The 19,779-nt window shown below is 28.5% G+C and overlaps 1 protein-coding gene across 4 annotated transcripts in view; it reads left to right on the forward strand.

The window, feature by feature from the left end:
* Window positions 1-19,779, forward strand: part of LOC107449895 (uncharacterized) — a 134,918-nt gene that overhangs the window by 14,242 nt on the left and 100,897 nt on the right. The gene's annotated exons all lie outside the window — the stretch shown is intronic.

A 19,779-nucleotide genomic window follows, 5' to 3' on the forward strand; every position in this document is an offset into this window, starting at 1 on the left:
TTTAAAATTGAGTCCGAGAGCGCGAAGATCCGATCATAAGACCAAAAGTTATTCAGAGCGGTTCGTTTTTTATTTTGCGCACTGTCCCATTCTTAGTTGCGCAACAAAACTTTAATAAACTCAGTATCCATTTCGTAATAAGCATAAACATTTCACACAAACAATGCTCACGCACGAAAATAGTTATTTTTTCTCGGAACCTTAATCCATTCTCTATATTAAATAGATTACTACAGCTATTAGTAGGAAAGCTAATCTCGAATCATTCCCTAAATAAAAAAGTGAGTCTTTTATCTGACGGAACATTAATAACGGCACTGTTGTTCTGTAAAAGATATTTTTTACCTGCTCAATGCAGGCGAAAGTGGGTCAAATGAACGACTCTTTTCCTTTAAAACCACTGCCATTACATAATCTAGTTGGTAGGCGGATATTTAAACATCACTTTTATTTGTGTTTATATATAGCCATATCGGTGAAGCTAAATTGAGGTACTTTTGATAACTTCAACTAGTTTATGGTGTTTTATTTACGAACGCTTGTTTGTATATCTCCTTTTTGGGCGTAATGATTATTTTTAAACTGCATTACTGTTGAGACTATAAGTGATTATTACTGTTTTTTTTTTCAATGCCGTTGGATCAGGTTTTATTTTTTCTGCAAAATAAAAAAGTGAATTGGGTGTGCTGTAAATCCTGTAATCAATTTGTTGAATACTAATTACTCATCTCCCGGACTACAGTAACAGGTTTTCAATTAAAATGCAATTAATGTGATGCATTCAATTAAGATAATATATTAGAATACACTATTAGAAATTTTGGAACTTGTTGAACGATGATTTTCTGCAATCTTATAACGGTGTAAATTTGAACCAGCGTATCGTAAATTTTAAACTTGAATGCCATATATTCTGTGGTTCAAAATGTACCAATTTAACATCCTTATAAGAATGCAACAAATTGCGCTGCTTAGTGATTTACTTATCGATAATATGGTTAAACGTTGTACCAAGTTTTTTATAAGTGCATTTGTTACAATGGTAGAAAAATTTAATCGTGGCATCAGTAAAAGTAGGAAAATTAGGTCCTCTACAGGCGTTTTACAAAACAGTGAACAAATGGATATTTTCAATTAAAACTGACTTATTTAGAGGTTGGAATATATTTGTTGGCCAACAATTTTTATGTGCAACTCTCCCAGCTTCCAGCTTGCAACGACTACAAGACCAACGAAAAATATTCCTATTAGTAGGAGAATCATCGGTATCTATGGTAGGGCGCTACAAATTATTTGATTTTATATCCGTCGTTGAACAGCCGACCCAATGTTTGGGTTAACGACTACTAATGTAATTTTGAACCCAATCCAGAAGACAAGGGAACTCCTGGATCAAGTATTAGAAGAAATTTACCTTTTTGACGGACTTTTTGGAGGAACTAACCTGAATTTGCGTTACATGGAGAGAAAAACCACGATTACCTTCCATGGTTAGCCCAAGAGCAAGGGGACTCTAACCCATGATCTGTCTACCACTGAGGATATTTTAACGTCAGCACTGTGGTCGGTGTGAGCCGATTGTGAAATTCGTATCGACCAGCCATAGCTGGAATTCGAACATGGTGCGCCTCTTTAGAAGGCGAACTTTCTATTCCTTGAGCCATCCCGGCTCCCTACCAATTACGCAAAGATGTGGAAGAGCGATACAACAATACAATAGTCCACATAATGGCTGAATCACTTTGTTTTTCCTTAAAATGACGTCATTTGCCAAACGAGCTTTTTTTTTTCATCATGCAACTTTACATTTTTTTTTTTTTTTTTTTGTCTTTCTAAGAATTTTTTTCGCAACTTATCCTTCACTATCGTTGGTAACTTAGTTAAAACTCTACTTTAATATTTTAAAAATTGTAAGTAAAACAAAGAAGAAAATGAAAAAAAATTGTGATTTAATTACTTTCTAGGTAATTCGCAGCCTACGTCCATGAAAACTGTCACATCCACGTTGCTTATTTTATAGGACCCTAGTCACGGGTCAGTCATCATATATCAGTCAGGGGTCTGTTTAAAAGAAATTTGGGTCCATTAACGGACCTTTCATAAAATATCATTTCATAAAAATGAACCCTTCACAAAATATTTTAACTTAAAAACGGACCCTTCACAAAATGATTTTTCTTTTAATCGGAACCTTCACAAATTTGTTTATCTTCGTTATTGTTTTGTTAATCGAATAAACCCTTCCCAAGGGGGAAAAAATAAAGATGGATGTAAACAAATCAAGTTTTGCCTTCGGCAGACGCTCCTTCCATTTTGCGTCCGAAATTAATATTCTACGTTCAGCAGTATAGGATGAATACCAGATATTTGTATGTTGCATCTCTAATTTAGAAGCAGCAATTGCTGATTATTTTTGAAAATTTAATTTTTTTAAATTATAGTTTTACAGTGTTGAGCATAATCTTGTATCTATTTACAATTTAAAAACTCCTTGAAAAAGTTTTTTGCAAAACGGACCCTATTTGCACAAATTCATAGAAGCAGAACCCTGGTTGAAAGAATGTGACTTAAGGTTTATTTTATAATCACAAATTACGAGTAATTTTTACACAATTTTTACAAAAACAGACCTTTTACAAAATGTCTGGACAGACCCCTGCCAGTTAATTACCAGGAAAATATTTTCAACACAGACAAGTTAATCCCGATTTTTGATCTATCCATAAATATCTTCTGATCACGATTATTTCAAAATTGTAAAGTTGAGGTGAAAATTAGATGAACATTGATATAGTCGCAAATACTATTTGAATCCGCTCTTCAATGCCGATTAAATAAATGCATATAGTGCTGCATTTTGCAAAAACAATGATTCTGATTTCTGAAAACGCTATTGTTGCATGTCCCTTTTTAAAAATATAAATTTTTTACTGCTTCACTTTTTATTATTATTTTATTTTTATTATTATTAATGCGGTTATCTAACTACGTTATTATATTCTTTCATTCTAATAAATAACACAGAGCACTAAATATTTGTAGCGCTATGTTAATACTGAGCTTTAAAATCAGTAAAGACTTTTTAAATATGCAGTTTATAATTATGCATTTTATAAAGTTTTGAAACAATCAATAAGAAACATTACAGTCAAGAAATAGAAATAAATTTGTAAAATAATTTGTGATTGAGTAAGATTTACGAATAAGAGATAGTCATGATTACGGTAATAAAAGTATTATTTCGTAATAAGTAGTTATTCAAAACAATGACTAAACTAATCATTTACATGCTTATCGCGATAGAACAAATTGCATAAATTATTTATTACGAATTTACTGACTTTTATTTTATGCAAAACATTTTAATAACTGAAGAGCTTTGTGGAAAAAGTAAGTTAAGCCATTTTTAAATATTGTTCATCAATTTTTCGGTTTAAAAACGTATCGGTTTAATGGCTAATATCAAACATTGATTTGATTGTGCATTTTTAATGCAACATTTTCTGATTGAAGTGCAGGCATCTTACTGATGTTTTTATTCCTTATAGTGCTAATTTTTCTCAGACTTATTAAAATGCAACCAATTAAACTCTTCAGTCATAGACAATTACTATCATACTTTAATTCACTCGTGTTAAAATAAACGAAAACTCTTTCTCCAAATTTCTTCATACACGAAGTAAAAAATATTTTGGTGCAATTACCGTAATGTTTAAAAAAGTCTCTTCTCATGGAAAAAAAAGAAGTAAATACATAATTTTGGTAATAAAATCAAAACATACGGTATTTAAACCATTCATTTGGTAGTTTTTCCGTTCATATGAGGGGCAATTTCTCCGGAAATTTTAATTTTCAAAATTATAGTTCTTTATTACAGTAAAATATACAAAACTGAAAAGTAAATTTTCTGAATGAATGGGTTCTTGTGTCATGCTGTATAGTATCCTGATAAAATAATCAAATTTTACCGCATTTACCAAAATTTATCACCTAATATAAAGCCATATTTTATTGTTAATTTTACCAAAATCATTACCTAAGCCCTTCAGTAAAAATTACCGAGATTTTACATAGCTCCAGACACATGCTAAATTTTACCGCACACCAGTAGTTACGATACCTTACCTGACGATACTTTTTTTTCTCCCTCTGAAATTAAAATACGTCAAAAATTAATTTTCCTATGTCCCATGAATCGCAAAAAAAAAAAAATTATTTGACTTTTTGTTTCATTAAAAGATGTAAAATTTCGCGTATAAATAATTCAAACATTCAAGGTAAAATCCAGCTAATAAAAATATAAGGCACCAGTAATCTTTTATTTTTCATTTATTAATTTTTCTGAAATTAAGAAATATTTGTTTTAACAAAAGAAAAAGTAAATAAAAAATAATTTGGGTAATAATTTAGGACATTTGTTACAACGTAACGTTCATAAATTAATTCAAAAACATTAAGAGATAGAAACTTTTTTCTTCAATTTTCCATCATTATAGATGACTAAAAATATTGTTCCTCAAATTAAATTATACTAAAACAGCATTTCAACACTTGAATTTTAAATTCAATTAATTTTAAAACGAATTCTACCTTAGAGAACAATATAAACGCCATTATTTTCTGGAGAAAAAAAAACATTTGATTTAATTCAAATGGTCAAATTTAAAAAAAAAATTGTAGAAACTATTCTAATGTTTGAATATTTACAATCTCTATATCGCATTTATTGTTCTATAAAAACAATAATTTAAAAAAAACTTTTTATATTTTATTGGCATGTATTTGAAGCAGCATTCATTTATTTAACGCACAGGTTTCGAATTCAAGTTTCAGAAGGAAAATAAATAAATGAAATAATAATGATAATATTAAGAGTTTTGTATTTTTTTATCTTTTAAATTTTAATTAATTTTTAAACTTAGTTGCTTATTATAAAATAATTTTTTAGTCTTATTTTTTAACTTTATTTGTTTCAATTTTATTTAATCATTTTTGAGAAAAAGTTAGCGTAGATAAAAATATTTAAAGATTTTAATAATGAGCTTAGCTTTTTTGTTTTAAATAAGTTTTAGTTTTTGAGGAAATGCTGCTTTAAAAAATACGAATAACATTTCATTTAATATTCTAAGTTATAAGTGAACTTATAAATTTTTCGTTTATTTAGTTCTAAATTTTAGTACTGATGATCTGAAAACGTTGAATTTTTGACACATTTATAAATTAAATGAGTTAGTATAGCTTATAAATCGTGAAGGTATTGTGCAATCTAAAAAAGATGTAGTATTAAGTCAAGTGAAATAATAAAGAATAAAATGTCTTTTTTTTAAATAATACAACTACCGGTTTAACTAATACTAATTATTAGATATTTTTTTAAACTTAAACACGCTGAAATAACAGATTTTAATGAGCTCCAAGCCCAAGCTTTTAAACGAGACATCATTTATTGAAAGGTAAACTATAATTATGCTTCAGACTTGCGCAAACTTTTAACCCTTGTAATAAGTAATTATGTTAAATTTCACAATCAATAACTAGTTTAAGTAACGACTTAATCTTATTGAAAATATACATATCTAATGATGCCTAGTAAGTTAAAAATAAAAGAAGCTATAATTGAAACTCATTACAGGATTGAATAATTATGTTTTATAAATGAATCATTTCTTTGATTCACTGAAACAGTTTAATCTGCCCTCCAGACAAATATTATTTATTATATAAATAATCAATTCTTTTCTAAGCATGAATTAAATGTTAGTTCATATCATAATAACGGAGTCAAATAAATTTCAAAATTTATTTAATTTTGATTTTTACTTACAATACCTTTAAAAATTTCCCATTGTAAACTACTTGCATGTTTGTATAAACTATTGTTTTTGTCTAAAAAAATTATATTGCTTAAGTAAATGTTGCAAAGTGTTTATTTTTAACTAAAGTTTGAGATTTGTGTTAAGTAAATGTTTATCATTTGGATGTATTGTGAATGCTTATATTTTGGTCCTGTTTTAGTTTTGGTCATTGTTTGCATATAAATAATTTGGTCATGAATATATACCTAAAAATTCTTTTTGTTTGTTGATTCCAAGCTTCACCAGTTTGGAGAATTAAATTAAATACTGTCTTTGGTTTGATGAAAATATGACCGCGCTGTTTTCCTCTGATCTACCTTTTTCATCGTGTTTTTGCGTTCATTTGCTAACAAATTTTTAATTTTTTTTTTTCAAAATTGTAATTTTCATGTTAGTTTGTATTTAAAGCAGAACAAGCATTTAAAAATTGTGCTGTTAAATAATTATGAATATTATATGAATGTAAAAATTAAATTTGGTAATTTCGGTAATTTTCATGTAATATATAAATATTTGATTAAATGCTTCGAGTATTAAAAATGAATTTGGTGATTTTCTTTTTTTAATAAAAATAGAGTGTCGCTCCAACTATAAGTGAAACTTATTCGGGAAAAATTTGAATAAAGAATGGAAAATGAAAACAATCACTAAAAAAACAACTCTTGTGATATTTTTGTCCAAAAAATTCAGAAAAAATCGAAACAAATATTTTTTTTCAAAATAAAAGAAAAAAGAAACAAAGTATGGTCAAAACTAACACAATATGATGAAATTTGCCGTATTTCTGGCTCCATAACGAAAAGCTAGGTATTTTTGCCGAAAAGCTTTGGTAATGATTTTAATAAGCCTATCAATAAAATATGATTTTATAATGCGTGATAAAATTTAGTACGTTTTATAATGATGCCATCCTTGGAGAACGGCATAAAAACCCGTCATTCAGTTGAAGTTACTTTTCAAATTTGTATTTACTATTAAATTAAGAAAGAAATTAGTTAATTCATGCTGCAATATGGTTAAACAAAATTTATTAAGGTAACGCCGATTTCGAACGATTTTTAACGGGCTTCAGTATTTTTAAAAGGAATTTTTAAGGGGTGGGCTCAAATCCTAAAATCTCGAAAAATAGTACCACACCATAAAAATTTACTTACTAATTTCATCTAGAGCAAAATTAAGAGATCGAGCTGTTGATATTTATATTTTAACACATCACTCAATAAGTCTCTGGTTCAGCTAAGAAAAACCTTTTCTTTACTTTTTTAGAAATTCAACATACTTCCTTTTAAGAAAAATACATTCATTTAAACGCTGTTCTAACTTTTCGCTGGCTTTTTTGTAAAACTATTTGTCGTTGCTCGCAAAATAGGCGTCAGTTTAAGAAATAACTTCTTCATTTGAGTCAAATTTCTTTCCCTGATGCATCTTTTAGAAATCTGCAAAGAGCTGGTAGTTGCTAGGGGATATATCTGGAGAGTATGGTGGGCAGGGAAGTAATTAGTGTAATTGATTCAGTTTAACCATTGTTTTCACCGATCTTCTCTCAGTCATTCCAATAATACCGTGTAATATTCGCTATTGATAGCTTTGTCTTTTTCAAAATAGTCGATGAACAAAATACCATGCGCGTCCCAAAATACAGAGGCCCTAACCTTGCCAACTGAATATGAGTTTTTGGTAGCTTTGGACGACTTTATCCAGCTGCTGTCCACTACGCTGAAGATCTTTTTGTTCAGGAGTATAGTAGTGAATCTATGTTTCATCCATTGTCGCGTACCGATGAAAAAAATCATTTTTATCTCGCTTTAAAGTTCCAAAGTTCTAAATTGTCGTAGACAGAATGTTCTTTTTGGCTCGGTGTCAGTAAACGCGGCACTCATTTCGAAAGCAACGGGCGCATGCTCAAATTTTTATGTAAAATTGTAAACACACCACCTTGCGATATCCTTTGATATTTTCTGAAACAACGGTTTGGACGAACAGAGTATTAAGCATCATCGTTGTCTTTACAACTGCGTTTAAATTCAGCATATCAGTTAAAAAAATAGTTTATTTTCCTGGTGCAGAGTTTTCATAACACTTGTCAAAAAATGTAACCCCATAAAAAAATACGATTTTTTTTTATTGTCTTAAAAATTACAAAACTTGAATCACTAAAATCACTTGTAACCTCTAAACTAATAATCAGAATGTCATGAAATTTTGACAATTATCGTTTGAAAGTTGCTACTACCCAGAAATTGTATGGTTCCGTTAACAGTGGCGCCACTTAGGTGTCAGACCGGAGTCTTATTGAGTGGTGTATTATGTTTTATGTAATATAATTTTCATTATTATATCAATGAAGCAAATATCAACTCAAATATTAAAAAGTGATATTAATAAAATCTGTATTGTACATATGTCTCTCAAATATGATATTTTTCGAAATAAGATATTTTCACTTCCAGCATGTCAGTTAAATTATAGGTTTCATTAAATTTTTATAAAATAAAAAATATAACCTAATACTTTGAAAAAATTAATAATCAGTTAATTAGCAATAAAAATAAAAATGCAATATAAATAGCTTTTACTACTTTCTAATAATTCTCCAGCACTATGAAAAAAACTTTTTTTTCAATACTTAAACACATGAATGTTTCTTGTGTAGTCAACCATTAAATACGAACGATCTCGTTTTTATAGTTGTTTCTCATTAAGTCCAAAATATCCGGAAATGTAAGTTGATTAAAGGAAAATAACTATTACTTTATACCACTAATTTATACCAAATATATTCATCAGCTGCAGGAAACAAATTATATGTCGGTATATAGAGACTGATATTTAAAAAGAACGTCGAAAACGAAGAGGAAAATAATATATTCCAATAGAAAAATAAATCAGTTAAAACGTTTTTTTTTTTTTTTTTTTTTTCGTTTTTTTTTTCTTTCACGAGATGTAAGAAATTACGTTTTTTATGAATGTAAAAAAAAATTGGTTTTTAATTTCTTTTTCTTGCTTTCAACAAAAAAGGGATGATATTCCCAGTGATGTAAAAAACCAGTTTCGTAAAAGTAATATTTTTAATTGATAACGTACAAACTCAAATTTAACTAATTAACATTCAAATTTTATTTATTTAATTGATCTAGTTTTTTAGGAGGTGTTTTTTTCAATGAAATGTGATTTCTTACATCACTGAAAATACCACTTTTTGTGCTAAAATCATTAGAATGAAAATAAAATCTAAAAAGGAGAGGAAAATAAAAGAAGTTATATTCTTTATTGGGTCACAGTACCCAAAAAATAACCAAAATATCGAGAGAGAAAATTTTTGCTTATGAAATAAAACTTCAAACTATTTCAAATGCACTGAAAAAAATCATCTCTCTATCTACATTTTAAAAAAAGTTATGAATGATTTTAAATTGCCCTAATACAAAGTTTGCTCAGCAGACAGACTTTAAAGTGCTTTTTCTCATGGATTATAATTTTTAGTTTTAATCTTAATTAAATCTCAAAGGAATTTTTTCTATTTAAGATAAAGCTTTGAAGTAACCTTTTTTATCTTAAGTTTAATACACTTATTTAAACTGGGCATGGAATGAGCATTTTATGAGGTATTACAATTTTTACAGCATGTTATATATACCTAATAGGAATTTTTAGCCTTTTTTTTTTTTTTACTTTTTTACAAAATAATCTATTAAAATTATTCTAATTGATTTATCAACAAATGAATGCACCAATTTGTTAAAATGAATATTGTAAGCACTAAGAAAAAAAGAATTTTTAAATATGTTAAAATAAAAAAGCCTTAAAAATTTAAAAATTTTGAATTTGTTCAATATTTTTTTAAATTTTAAAAAAATTAAACAGTTAATTATTGTTTGAAGATAAATTATTGATTTTAAGTTAAATTAGCGTGTAAAGCATCCACAAAATGAATGATTATACCTTTATTTAAAAAAATTGTTGCAAGGGCACTGTGACCCCTTAAAATCTAAAAAGATGAAGAAAATAATCTATTCGAAATAGAAGAAGTTAAAACGCAGAATTATTTTCATTCACATCGAGATGTAACAAGCTCCATTTTTTATACATATAAAAAAATAACTAAATGAAATTTGAATTTTATTTTATTAAACTTAAATAGTGGATATTATTTTTGAGAAATCGGTTATTATTTTTTATTTCCATTGACAATCACATTTGACGACATACGTACACCATCGACGTACTTAACGGGCGGAATCGTTGATCTCTTTTTCATTCGCAACATATCGATGGTTCAGGATTCGAACCAAGAACCTTTCTGACATGATGTTAGCTCCCTGTCCAGTCGGTTAAAAATCTGCTATTGAGGTAGCATTTTTAAAAATTGAAGAAAAATAGAATAATTCAGATTGTTAAAGTCTTTCAAAATAAGTCTTTCTACTGCTTAGAAATGATTTTTTTTCTTAGGCTAGGCATTAGGTACGATGTTATTTTCTTAAAGTAAATTTTTTATGTCCAATTTCAATAAGGGCTGGTGACAGAGCTTTAATCATTTTTTTCCAGATTGTTAATATTATATTAAATTATTAGAATATCATCGGCTGAGCTAAGATATTCTCCATTTATCTTCCTCTTTTTTTACTTAAATTAATTAATTACCAATTAATTAGTACTTAATTTTATTAATTTTAATATAGTTTGAAAATTGAAATTTCACTTGCATTTTACAACTGTGGGTCAATTATTATATGAAATACATAATCAAAAAAATTTATGATAGACCAACATGAAAGAGCTATGCTTTTGAACAAAAAATCTGCGCATGTTAGCAACAGAGTGATGAAACTAAAGATTTATGATTTCTAGACATAATAAACATAAATATTTTTAAAAAAGATTAATTGTTATGTAAGTAAAAGTACTTCTCAATACAAAAAATAAACTGTGTCACTTGAAAAGATACTATTCACAGTTGTTTATGCCTATATTCAGTTGGATACCCTCCATATCATTTCCATAAAGAATTGTTTTCATTTTTATTAACTTTTTCACTAAATCATTCATTTTTTTAGATGAGTTTCAATTTTCAGGAAGTTATAAATTAATATTTATGAATCATTATTTTTTTATAACATGTAAACATAACTTATTCGAAGCTTAAACATTCTATGAATCTTTCATGAAGCGTTTCAATTTTATTTCAATATTTTCACTTAAATATTCAACAACAAAAATCACTAAATTTATGTTTTCCTTCATTATTATTGTTAACTAAGCACACTTCATGTTTTTCTAATTTTTTTCCAATGATTGGTAAATTTTTAAAAAAACAATTCTGAAAAATATATTACTAAAATGTAAACAGCAATATGAAATTGCTATTTACAATTTTGGATAAAATGAATGCATATTGCCACAAATGTAAATGAGGTTTTAAATCAAATATGTTAAACAGGTAGTCAGAAAGTCGAGCCACCAAAAAATGTGGTCTCGAGGATTGACAAAATAGTAAAATAGTACTCTAATGGTATTTTAAATTAATAACTTTCCAGTAATATCACATCTTTACAAATTGATTTTAAAAATTCAAAATATGCATTTAGGATTAAAATATCAAAGCTACGACAAACTAGTTTTAAATTAATGGTAAAGCTATGTAACACGGAGCCAGTGTAGCCACCGAATCGCTATAACTGATGAAAGTGTATTTAAAATGTTCAATGAGTTTAAATATTAGATATGAGATTAGATATATTCATTACATCGATTTTTCAATTATGCAGCTGATTCAATGATAAATAAAATGTTTTTAAAATGTTTATTTCTAATGGAAAATATTTCCTAGAGTTCGGTCAACTCGGTATTTTATATTGTATCTTTCTTATTAAAACATCAACGACGTTGCACCACGTAGAAAGTTCTTTTAAATTCTATGCCGGCGTGTTCAGAAAGCTTTACCAACAGAACTTAATTATGTTCTGTCGATACCAAATCAGTTTTCTTTTTGGAGTATCATTTTAAAGGAAACAATAATTTGCACATAGAAAAAATTTTGACTTATAATTACTAATATTGTCTTTAAACTAGTTTAATATACATTCTTAAATATAATTAACCTTAATTATGAATTGCAGTTTCAAAATTTAATTTGTACAGATATTCGATTGAATAAAATACCCAGGTAAGATACGACTGGCAGGCATGCAAACCATAGACTACGGGCCCAGCATAAGATGCCCGGAGAAAAAATCAATTACCATACTGTATGGTAATTGATTGTATGGTAACTTTTTCAATTACCATACTGTATGGTAATTGATTGTATGGTAACTTTTTCAATTACCATACTGTATGGTAATTGATTGTATGGTAACTTTTTCAATTACCATACTGTATGGTAATTGATTGTATGGTAACTTTTTCAATCACCATACTATATGGTAATTGATTGTATGGTAACTTTTTCAATTACCATACTGTATGGTAATTGATTGTATGGTAACTTTTTCAATTACCATACTGCATGGTAATTGATTGTATGGTAACTTTTTCAATTACCATACTGCATGGTAATTGATTGTATGGTAACTTTTTCAATTACCATACTGTATGGTAAAGACATTTCAGGTAAAAAGGAAAAAAAAACATAATTCGGGTTGATAAAATCATAATATATAATATTTAAACCAATTATTTGGTAATATTACCGCTCATATGGTAACGGTTTGCTGGAAATTCAAGTTTTCAAAAATATAGTTCTTATTACCACACATTTAGTAAAAGATACAAAACTGAAAATTAAGTTTAACTGAATAAATAGTTTTTATGCCTTGCTCTAAGGTATGATGATAAAGTTACGAAGTTTTACCTCATTTTCTAAATTTTATCACATATTAAAAAAAACACATTTTATTGTTAGTTTTACTAAAATCATTACTAAAGCATTTCCGTAAAAAATATCGAGTTTTTTGGCTTTATTACACGGTAAATGTTACCATATTTTTTGGTAGTTTTAACCAAACATTTTTCATTTTTGACAAACTGGCTTATATTACTTCCAAAAGAAAAGTGATATAATACTGTGATTAAATTCCGGATCAAATTTTGATGCAAATTTATGACAGCCTGTCTGAGTTCAGTATCCTTTCAAATCCATATTACCGTAAATCCATTTTTGACGTGAAATTTTTGCACTTAATATTTATTTCATTGCAGTGATTCAGAGATTTTACAGTTACTGTAGAAATTACGGTTTACCAGAATTTTTGTTCCGAAAATTTTACCCTAAATTTTTTGCATTCAGTATCTTTTACAACGTTTTAAATACTGATAAAACTTCTTTTTTTTCCCTCGTTATCATTACGTTCATTATAGCAAAATTAAAGAACAGCGTTCCAAAATGAGAGTAAAAGAACATAGATTTAATTTCAATCTACGTAATAAAACAAAGAAAGAAAAAGTAGAAAAAGGACTTCCTTTCAATTAAAAGATGGAACGTGAGAGAAGCCTCGGCGATGATAGACTTCAAACAAAAGTGGCGCTAGGTGATTTGCATATTTGTTTGCTGACGGCCTGATTTGGTCTGTGATCTGGGACGCGAAGGATCATTGATTTCCTTTTTCCGATCAGACGATCTAGTATATCTTGTTGCCGGAAATCAAAACAACTCAACTCCTTCCTGAAACTCCTTTGTTCGCGAAAGCTGGTTTTCTCTCTCAGTTGTTGTTGCTAGTTTTTATTTATTTCAAATCTAATCTAAACTCGTTATTTTCTGCCTTCGAAATGAAAACAGATATTTCTTAAAAAGAAGGTATACCTAAAATGTTTGCGAAATTCCAACCAGAAATGGATTAGGTTGTTGTTTATATTTCCTTGTTTGGAACGGAAACCCTTAGGGTAAAAAAAAATAAATAAATCTGTGTGCCGTGAAGATTCGCACACGTGCTCGTCTGCACGTGCAGGTAATACTTAACAAATAACCATTTCACTTGGAAAATCGGTTTTTAATTTTTGTTTCTCCAAACATTCACTTTGCCCGGAAAGTATTTAAAAAACACGTGATTATTGCAAACGATAACAGAAATTCGAACAGAATGTCGCATAAATGCGAAATAAAACTTTTAAATATGGAAAAAGTTTATTTTTTTAAACTGGAGAAATTGTTATTTTCCTTATACAGAAGTTAAATCCCCCCCCCAAAAAAGGCAAAGATAAACAACATTAAAAAATTCTTTTTAAAATGTTGTTTTCTTTCTGGCATTATCGAAGGTAAAGGCGTATATAAAGCTCCTTACCACAAAACCTAAGATGGCGCTAGCTTGGAATAAGAAAAATAGATATGAAAGTTTTTGTTATTTATTCAATGGTGTTTGACATAACGCTTTATGCTTTTAGTTAAAGCTGTTATTTCATTATTTATAAAGGAAAAGAAACACCTTAAAAAATAAATAATTTCAATTGAACTCTTTTGAGTTTGTATTACACACTAATATAATTAACAAACGGTGGAATATACATTTTTATGTAATTACGGGGATATTTCCGTTTCGTGACCGTTCTGCTATCGTTTAGGTGCCAAATGGATTTCAAACTTCAAATTTTAAAAAAAAATTATAATTACGTGTAGGGAGTTACTTGGAGGTGGATACAATCTGTACGCTTCAAGTTAATCTTTAATTATGGTTTTTGAATGATTTGATTCATTTGACAAAAAAATAATAATTTCTCTATGTTTTAAAAAAATATTTATAGTTTTTTTAGCGCTTAATTTTTGTTAAACTTTTTACAAAAATTATTGAAACCTCGAAATTTGTAAGAAATTAATGTAATTTAAGCATTAAAAGTTTTCATAAAGGATCATTCTCTTCAAAATTAATAATCATAAAAAGTATTATGATAGTAAAGAAAGTTTATTTTTATTTGATGTAATGTAAATTTTTTACTGGTCTAAATAAGATTATTAAAATAAAAAATTTTTTTTAATGCATTTTTATGTTTCTTATGCCCATCAGCGGTCACTATGAACTTCAAAAAATCTAAGAACGAATTAAATGTGCTGGTAAAAAATAAATATTTTATTATTTCTAATCAAAATAAAGATTTCATAATCTATTTCGAGAGATATCAAAGTTCTTATTATTCCATATTCAAAATTCCTTGTTTTTATAATACATAATTCCTAACGTTAGAGATTGTTAAAGTCTTACAAACAAGAACTTTTGGTCTCAATGTTTTCAACATAAAATCTTAGACCAATTGTAGTAGGGATTATTTTTCAATTATTGAAAGTAGACTTTACTTATAATAATTGAATAATTGAAAGCTCTACTTTCCATAATTAAAAAGATAGCTTACTATGAATTTTCAGTTTGAGTAAATGTCAAGTTTTTAAAGGCATTTTTAATCAATACATCGATCAATTCGAAATATCTTAGTTGTGTAGTATCTTTGTATGAAAATATATAAAAAAACTCTTTGCAGTGTTGCAACTAAATAATACTTAAAAATTCATTTAGTATTACCGTTGCTTTAGGCTCAAGATTTACTTAACCAAAAAGCAGTTAGTTACGCCCTAAATTTAATCACTCCTATTACGGAAATTTGATATATTTTAATGGATTTTTTATTTGAATAAAAGTGTGAAATTTAATTTAAAAATAGGCCGATTAACTGCAACACCATTCATAAATATATTGTAGATTCAATGTATTATCATTATTATCTGAAACGAATTGTATATTGAATTTAAAAACGTTTATTTATGAAATGAATTGTCGTTTATTTATGAAATAATTGTAATTATATTTAATTTAACAACTTTAATTTATAAAATAAATTTTCTCCTTTACTTAATACTATTGTTGTGTGAAATAAACTGTACGTTTAATTCCATATCATTATTGTTTATAGTAGCAGTAGAAGGTTTTCTACTTTTTGGGCTCTGCCGAAACAATGATGCAACAAACTTACTTCAAAATGTTATTCAACTGTCTACAAATTGATGAAGTTAAATTAAAATTGTATATTTAATTTAACAACTTTAATTTATAAAATAAATTTTCTCCTTTATTTGATACTATTGTTGTATGATATAAACTGTACGTTTAATTTCGTATCATTATTGTTTATAATAACAGTAGAAGGTTTTCTACTTTTTGGGCTCTGCCGAAACAATGATGCTACAAACTTACTTCAAAATTTTATTCAACTTTCTACAAATTTATGATGTTAAATTTAAAATTGTATATTTAATTTAACAACTTTAATTTATAAAATAAATTGTCTCCTTTACTTAATACTATTGTTGTATGAAATAAACTGTACGTTTAATTCCATATCATTATTGTTTATAGTAACAGTAGAAGGTTTTCTCTTTTTTGGGCTTTTCCGAAACAATGATGTAACACACATTCTTCAAAATGTTATTCAACTTTCTACAAATCGATGAAATCAAATTTAAATTGTATATTTAATTTAACAACTTTAATTTATAAAAAAAATTCCCCTTATATTTAATACCATTATTGTATGAAATAAACTGTACTTTTAATTCCGTATAATTATTGTTTATAGTAACGGTAGAAGCTTTTCTACTTTTTTGGGCTCTGCAGAAACTATGATGTAACAAACTTTCTTGAAAATACGAAATAAAGAAAATTCTTGTTTGACCTATTAACAACAACAACACAACCCGTATTTATTACCAGCTTTCTACTCGAATCGTGACGGCAGAGACATTAATAGCCCATCAAAAATCCACTAAAACACTTCAACATTTACTTTCTCTCCTAACTTCATTGGCGATCTCTTTCTCAAAAGAGAAAGTATTATACAAGAACCCATTAAAATAAAAAACAAAATAAAAATATATGAGCTCAACAGGTAAAAAAGCTCGTGTCCAGATGAGGAAGAAAAAAAAGATAGCTATTGAGGACACGCTGATCAAAAAGAAAGGATGGACTTTGAAAAAAGAAATAAAATAAAATTGAAATGAAACTAGTGGCGTGGGACTTCCTCCAAAACGGGAATCCGGAAGTGATGGGTTCGACCCCGTTTTCAGAAAAAACCACTTTCGCTAACCTACTTTCAGGAGCTAGTTTTGAGTTTCTTTGTTTAAAGCCTATCTCGTTTTCTGCTTCAATTGACTTTCATCTGAATGGAAATACATTATGATCACGTGCAAAGAGAGAAAGTAAATTGTTAAGAGAAGAAGAATGTGAACAACAACACATCGGATTTTTGTTGACCTTTAAGGTTTCTCTTTGTGGCAACACAGAAAGAGAGTTTTCACGTTTTAGCTATTTGTGTGCTGACGCCTTTGTAACATGACATAAGCCGCACGTGAATTGAGTATTTTCTCTTCTTAATCTGTTTTTCAAATTTCGTGTTTTTACTTGAATTTTAAGCTTGACTTTTCCTGAGCCTTTTTGATATATTGAAGCAAAAACGATCTACCGTATAAACCTGTGCATAAATCGACTTTTCGTACCCCCAAAAGTTTATGAAATATAAGAGGTAGACTTAGACATAGACGATAAAATCAAATATTTATTGATCGTGAAATATTGGTGCATCGTAAACAATGGCACAGATATGAATAACTTAGTTCCAATTTAACTTTACAAGTTACCCCATTAGAAATTATACTCAATTGATTTCGCATTTTCTTTCATTATATTTCCTTTACAAATAAAGGTTGCATTTAAAAAGAAAAAATACTTTAAATTACTTTCAGAAAAAAGATTAAGAATAAAAAAAAGTTAAAATAATTTATTCAAGACAATTAAACCTTTTAAAACATCTATGCCTCTGCAATTTTACTACTTCCAGATTACCATTTGTATCGTATTCATTAACGTTGACAGTGTTATTATACGATTCGGACTTTGTAATGGATTCAACTCCATCTTCATTTGCTGAGTACAACAAAAATCCGTCTTCCCCCTATCCAAAGAATTCGAAATTCCGAATTTTTAAAAATATTTTACAATAACGTTTATATCCACATTTTGCCTAGCGACTAGCACATTTTGACACAAGACGTCTATAGGGACAATAATCAACTTACCTACAGCTGTCGACTTATACACCAGACATACCAGAAATTTACAATATCGTAATAAGGAGCCATGGTGGCGCTCAGGTGATAGAGCTCTCGTCTCCCAATGACGTGAACCGGGTTTGAATCCCAGTGATGGCAGGTCGAAAGGAATTCGGCACCCGACTAGCACCGACCACAGTGCTGACGTAAAAATATCCTCAGTGGTAAACGGATCATGGGTTTGATTCCCCTTGCCGTCAGACTAACCGTTGGTTTTCGTGGTTTTTTCTTTAGTAGTTTCTCTGTAACACAAATTTGGGTTAGTTCCATCAAAAAGTCCTCCACGGGGGCAAATTTCTCCCAATGCTTGATCCAAGAGTTCCCTTGTCCTCTGGATTGGGTTCAAAGTTACAAGGCTGCGGAGTTGAACTCAGAATTGGATCGGCTGTTCAACCCCGATTATAAAATAAAATAAAATATCGTAATAAAGATAGTTGGTCGACTTATATAGCAAGATAAACAGCAGTCGAATTTTCGTTGGCTATTACGGTTTCTCTTTGATTAAACAAGAATATAGGTTTCGATATAGTTATTTGTATGCCAAAGCTTCTGCAGCCTGACATAAGTCTTTTCTCTTCTCTGCCAGTCTTTAAATTTCTGCGTTTTCTCCAGATTTTTAAAATTTGATACTCGTGACTTTTACTGACACATAGCTACAGCTTTTTCGATACTTTGGGGCAAGTATCGAAAAGGCTGCAACTTTGGGGCCTTTTCGATACTTTAACGGTAATTACGCGGTGTTAGACATGTTTTCGGCTGTTTTATCTTTCGATAAATCGTCAACTAGCAATTTAATCACTTTTAATTTTAAATTATCGGCGTAAAAACTAGGAGTTTCGCTCCTTGTCCGACCGTTATCGAAAGTTACAAGATAAATATTTCATCATGTTCGAGGATGCATCGCTTAAAGTTCTTTTGTGTAATTGTATAGTGGTCGATGTTACTCAAATAAAGTAATTATTGCTTTGATGCATTAGTGGACTGTAAATTCTTTACAACTGCAATGTGCAATGCGTGTACAATACGTATAATACGTGTACAATGTACAAATGTGCACGCATTATACGTATTGATTTTTAAAAACTCGGTACTCATACTTTTACTGATACATGATTGCGACCTTTTCAAAATATTGGCAACAAAAAATTAATCAGTCGAGTTACTGTGGACTTTTTTAGGTTCTTATTTTAAGTAATGGGTGCAGATATTTCACATTGAAGCTATTTGTGTGCTAGAGCTTCCGTGACATGACATAAGATACACTTTAAAATAATTTTTCTATTCCTAATCTGTTTTATTCGATTCTACGTTTTCACTTGATCTTTAAAAACCTGATACTAATGACTTTTACTGCTGTATCAGTCTTTTTAAAATATTGCCGCAAAAAAAAAAAGAATGAGTAGAGTTTTTGTAGTCTTTTAAGGTTTCACTTTGTGACAACATTTCCATGTTTTAGTTAATTGCAGGCTAAGGCTTCGATAACATGCCATACCTATTTTCTATTAAACAATTTTTTTTTAATTTCTTTTTTTTTTTTTTTTTTTTAATTTACACTTGTGATATTTATTGATACAAATTTTTATTACTTTCAATATATTCACATAAAAATATGTTTTTCGTTTCTTTTCAAAAATAATTGGATTAAATGGTAGTAGATATCCCATAAAAACGTTTCTTATGCGCTGTAGTATTAGAGGGAAGAAATCGTGACATAAATTATTCTTTAAATATTCTATTATAGAAATAAATACCAAAAAAGAACACTTTTGCTAACATGCATGAACAGGCATACTGATTCGTCAATACGGTAGTACTAAATAATAAGCGCACTCCTTAAACCTA

This window comes from Parasteatoda tepidariorum, chromosome 10 (genome assembly GCF_982258835.1).
Source record: "Parasteatoda tepidariorum strain Cologne lab strain chromosome 10, Ptep-v5.0, whole genome shotgun sequence".
Taxonomy (NCBI): domain Eukaryota; kingdom Metazoa; phylum Arthropoda; class Arachnida; order Araneae; family Theridiidae; genus Parasteatoda; species Parasteatoda tepidariorum.